This window comes from Orycteropus afer, unplaced genomic scaffold (genome assembly GCF_000298275.1).
Source record: "Orycteropus afer afer isolate SDZICR_OR568_19922 unplaced genomic scaffold, OryAfe1.0 scaffold04812, whole genome shotgun sequence".
Lineage (NCBI taxonomy): Eukaryota > Metazoa > Chordata > Mammalia > Tubulidentata > Orycteropodidae > Orycteropus > Orycteropus afer.
Window position 1 is genome coordinate 2733 of NW_006926399.1, and position 5748 is coordinate 8480.

General features: G+C 35.6%; 1 pseudogene; it reads left to right on the plus strand.

Annotated features, from left to right (window-relative positions):
* Positions 1-4631: 4631 nt before the first annotated feature.
* LOC103213520 lies at positions 4632-5207 on the plus strand (annotated as a pseudogene).
* The last annotated feature ends 541 nt before the right edge of the window (positions 5208-5748 follow it).

Consider the following 5748-nt stretch of genomic DNA (forward strand, 5'->3'; position numbering starts at 1 on the left):
TTTATTATTAGGGGCTCCAGTGGAAATTATTATTCTTTCTCTTCCCTTCCCAGGTTCAAATTTTTGGCTTTTTCTCTCTTTCCTTTTCCTGGTTCATGTTTTTTTCTTTCTTGTGACTCTTCCCATTCTTTGTTTTTCTTTTTGCATTTTTTTTGTCATTTTATTCTTCAATATTCTCCTATGCTACTTCTTTCTCTTATTCTCCCTCCCCAGATAGTGTGTGTCCCCTCCTTTTTTTTTTTTTTTTTTTTTTTGCTATTCACAATTCTTTTGGCATTTTACAGTATTTCTCTAAATATTTTCTCTCATTGATAGCCTTTCCTCTTTTATTTATTTATTTATTTATTTCCCTCTTTTTGGTGACTGTTCCTGTGTGTTTGTGTGGTGTGTAATTTTTGTCCTCTTGCTTTTACTTTTTTGATGGTAAATCAATTGTTGTTTTTTGTCTAACTGAGTGGGAGACAGCAAGGTGCCCTTAGGACCCAACCACACCCACACCTCCTGCAGCTCCACTTGCTGAGTGAAGCCAGTGCTTCCTTCTGCACCAACTGTCCAATGATGCATGAGCATCAATAAGAGCATGACTCACCCTTAAATGCTCTTCACAAACAGTTAACAGAAATTTGTGTAGTCACTCTCATTCTCTATCACACACATCAGGAGACAGGTGGTGAGTGCCTACATGCTGACAACTAGTGAATAAAAGAGCACAGTACCCTGCTTACTGAGATACATAAAACAAAGAAAGAAAGAAAGAAAGAGAAAAAAAAAAAAAAAGGAAATGAAAATATTGGGCAAATCACTCCAAGATACAATCACCAATTAAATATATATCCAACAAAGTCACAATGTCTCGGAAACAACAGACCATCACAGTCCACACAAAGAAGCAAAATAAAGCAAGGGAGGATACAGACCCAGAACACATCACTGAGGAATAAAAAGCAATGGCACTCCCTGATGAGGAATTTAAAAGAATTATATTTAGGTACCTTCAACAGATTGAGAGATAGATCAAGGAAAACACTGACAAAATTAACAAAAACACAAACAAAATCCTAGAACAATTTGGGAACAAAACATGAGAACAAAATGACAAAATAAATGAAAAATTAGAAATGATTAAAAAAATCTACAGATAGAAATTCAGAAGATGAACACTAAATTTTCTGAAATAGATAACACATTGAAAGAGCAAAGGAGTAGAATTGAATTAATGGAAGAAAGAATTAGTGACATTGAAGACAAATACCTGAATACTTCTTTGGAAAGGGATAAATCAGAGAAAAGATTAAAAAAAAAAAAAAAATGAAGAAAGCCTAAGATCCATGTGGGATACCATCAAAATGAATAACCTATGTGTACTCAGAATACCAGAACAGGAAGAGAAAAATAAAGCCACAGAGAAAACTGTCACAGAATTTTTTGGAAGAGAACTTCCCTGATATGATGAAAGATGAGAATATACCAATTCAGGAAGTCCAGTGAACTCCAAACAAGATAGACCCCAAAAGAAAATCACCAAGATATATCATTGCCACTCACCAAAACAAAAGACAAAGAAAGAATCTTGAAAGCAGCAAGGGAAAAACAAAAAGTTACTTACAATTGGCAACCAATAAGACTAAGCTCCAATTTCTCAACAGAAACCATGCAAGGAAGAAGGTGATGGGATAGTATATATAAAATGGTGAAACAGAAAAATTTCCAACTAAGAAATATATATCCAGCAAAATGTCCCTCAAACATGAAGATGAAATTAGGAGATTTCCAGATAAGCAAGGGAATTTGTTAAAACAAGACGAACCTCACAAGAGATACTAAAAGAAGTCTTTTGAACACAGAACTCATAATAGCAAACAACAACCAACCATTGATATATAAGATGACATAACCCAGAAACCAACACAGCTATGGAAGTATCCAAAGTAAAATAAATTTTCAAGATTGTAAATGGAACCAGAGACATCAATTGGCAAATGAAGACAACTACAAACCAAAAATAAGGTAAAAGTAGTGTAGTTATAGAACTCCTAAATGGTGAGGAAGTCAAGAGAATTGCAAGATAGAATAGGCTGTTTTAAACTAGGGGAGAAAGTTATAAATCATGGGGTAACCTCAAAAAAAAAAAAAAAAGATAAACCATCACATCAGAACAAAAAAGAGGATGAGTTCAAATATTTAGCAAATACTAAAACAATGGCAACAAAGGAAATGATAACATGATTCATAAACATAATGAGCTCAGCACAAAAATTATGTGGAACAAAGACACCAGGAACACCACAAAAAAGAACATCACAAAATGACAGCAACATATTCATACTTCTGAACGTGAGTGGATTAAATGCACCACTCAAGGGACAGGGAATTGCAGACTGGATAAGAAAACATAACCCATCAATATGCTCTTTACAGGAGAAACAACTTAGAGAGAAAGAGAAAAATAGATTAAAAATCAAAGCTTGGAAAAAGATATATCAAGCAAATGGCAACCAAAAAGGAGCAGGGGTGGCCATATTCATTTCTGATAAAATTGACTTTAGGACATAAATCACTGTAAAAGACAAGGAAGGACATTATATAATGATTAAAGGATTAACTGAACAGGAAAACATACCAAAATAAATATCTATGGACCAAATGAAAAAAGTACCAAAATATATAAATCAGACTTTAATAGAATTGAAAAGACAAATAGATCAATTCACAGTCATAGTAAAAGACTTTAATACACCGCTTTCAATTAAAAATAGAACAACTAGAAAGAATCTCGCCAAAACACAGAACAGCTAAACAATACAATGCACCAGCTTGACCTTATGGACATCTACAAAGCCCTTCACCCAAAACAACAAAATATACATTTTTTTCCAGGACACATGGAACATTCTCCAGGATAGACATATGTTAGGCCATAAAGCAAGACTTAACAAATTTAAAAGCATTGAAATACTTCAAAACACCTTCTCACATCAAAATGCTATAAAATTAGAAATCAACAATAGAAAAATAAATGAAAAAAGAGCAAACATGGAAACTGAACAACACCTTCCTTATGAATGTCTGGGTAATGGAAGAAACACAAAATAAAATTTAAAAATTCCTTGAATCAAATGAGAATGAAAACACAACATACCAAAATCTTTGGGATACAGCCAAAGCAGTGATCAGAGGTCAATTTTTAGCAATAAATGTACACATCAAAAAAAGGAAGAAAGAGCTAAAATCACCACCTTAAACCAATATCTCCAACAATTGGGGGTGGGGGGAAGAACAGTGAGAAAAGCCTATAGTCAGCAGAAGAAAGGGAATAATACAGATTTGAACAAAAATTAAAAATCAACAAGACTAGAAGTAGGTTTTCTTTTTTTAAATTTTTATTGTAATTTGGGTGATAGTTTACAGAGCAAATTCATTTTCCATACAGCAGTTCACACACACTTTGTCTCATGACATTGACTACAATTTACAACAATGCAACAGCTCCCCTCTCACTTCCTCTCCATAGTTACCTCCACCCTGTTTTCTTCCCTCCCATGTACTCCTGCCCCCTGGGCTGTTTCCTTGTGCATGCACAGCCCTTCTATTCTCCCATGATTGATCCCTCCAAGGAGTATATCTACCTATTGTAAATGTTCAGCTTATATGCCTGTTTTTGTTTGGCTGGATGCCACAGGAGTGGGTTTAATTCCAGATCTAAAGGGCATCTAGGGGCCATAGTCTCAGTGGTTCCATCAGGCTCTATCAGACCAGCAAACCTTGTCCCTTTTTTTTCCCATGATTTTGAGTTTTATTTCACCTTTTTCTCCCACTCTATGCAGGATCTCCTACAGAGATCCCCCTCCAAGTGGTTAACAGTGGTAGCTGGGCACCATCAAGTTCTTCTGGTCTTGTAGTTGTGGAGGTGGAGGATCACATGGTATACCCGCTGCTTGGACAAATTTCTTCCTTGTGTCTTTGGTTTTCTTCTTTCTTCTTTGCTCTGGATGAGGAGAGACTCATGGTTGCATCTAGATGGTTGCTTGCAAGTTTTTAACATAGCAGTTGCTACTCACCAAAGTAGGATGTGGAACAATGCTTTTGTGGAGTATGTTATGCCAATTGAGACTATGGTCCTGAGCCCATAAGTCCAACTATTTACTCCCTCTTGGTTCATGGCTGTGGCCTAGAAATGACTACAAACTTGTCCCTTGTCAGCTCTACTATATAGCTTGGAATTCTTACACAACATACAAATATACTTGTAGAAGCATTTTCTGCCAACCCTATACATGGTCTTGGGCACACTCTCCCCTACATGGACATATCTAATAGTTCAGTCTATCCACACATCTCTTCACCCATATATCAATGTTTGCCTTCACTGACAACACAGTATTGTATGTACAAAAGAATTCGTGTTTGCTGTCTGTCCCTCCCATGCACATTTCTGTCTTTCTCTAGAAGTAGGTTTTATTAAAAGATTAATATAAAAGAAAATCTAGAAGTAGATTTTCTTAGAAGATTAATAAAAGTGACAATCTACTGGCAAATGTAACAAAGGAAAAGGGGGAGAGACTATAAATAACACAAATAAGAAATGAATTGAGCAACATCACAACAGAACCAGCTGAAGCGCTCAGGTGCAGGAAGCAGCTGCAGTGCTGGTGGAGGAGGAAACTAGCCGATACAGACCCACAAAGAACTTCTGAGCTACCTGACAGCCCCAGATTATTCTGCTTTTGAGACCGACATAATGAGATGAATTTGACAGATTGGCTGCTCCACAACCAATTGAATTGCTCAGTATAAAATGATATGAGCTTCCAGCCTCTTCCTCAACTCATAAAAAATTATATTACTGTACGGCAAGAATGTGTAAACAATTCTATGGTCCAGTTAGAACACCAAGCGGTTCGAATTGAGAATCTGGAACTAATGTCACAGCATGGATGTAATGCCTGGAAAGTATATAATGAAAATCTGAGCATGCTCAGAAAGAACTCCAGAAGTTAAGGAAACATATTCAAGATTTAAACTGGCAGCAAAAGAACATGTAACTAACAGCTGGATCTAAATTGAGAGAAATGGAGTCAAGTTGGATATCCCTAGTTAGTAAGAATTATGAGATTCAACGGACCATTGTACAACTAGAAAATGAAATCTATCAAATTAAGCAGCAACATCGAGAAGTCAACAAAGAAAACATTCACCAAGACTTCTGAAAAGAAAAATGAATTTTGTTGGTAAAAAGAAGGGAGAGTTGGGCTCTCCAGAATATCAGACAGCTGTACTATCTCTGAACCATGAAAGACCAACAAGGTCTTAAAGAAACCATCGGTGGTAGAATGTTTAGAAACCATAGAATGTGTGAAGTGTTGTATTATTTTTCTTTGTACATTTTAGCAAAATAGAAATTTTCAAGTTGGTGGTATTTTTATAGCTTAACAAAAAACAACTGTAGGCTTTCAAGATGAGTATAATTTTAGAAAGATACTCTGACACAGAATTAATTAATTTTGAGCCACTAGGGTCTGGTTTTGCATCCAAGAGATCTTTATGGAAAGATCAGCATGTACAAGAAGTTGGAAGCTTTCAGTGTATACTTTTGTCTAATACAGAGGTAATTAAAAAAAAAAAAAATTACCAACAAAAAAATGCTCTACCTAGACAGGTTCACAAGAGAATTCTAGCAAATGTTCAGAGAAGAAGTGAACCAATCCTACTTAAACTATTTCAAAACATAGAAAAGGATGGAATCCTCCC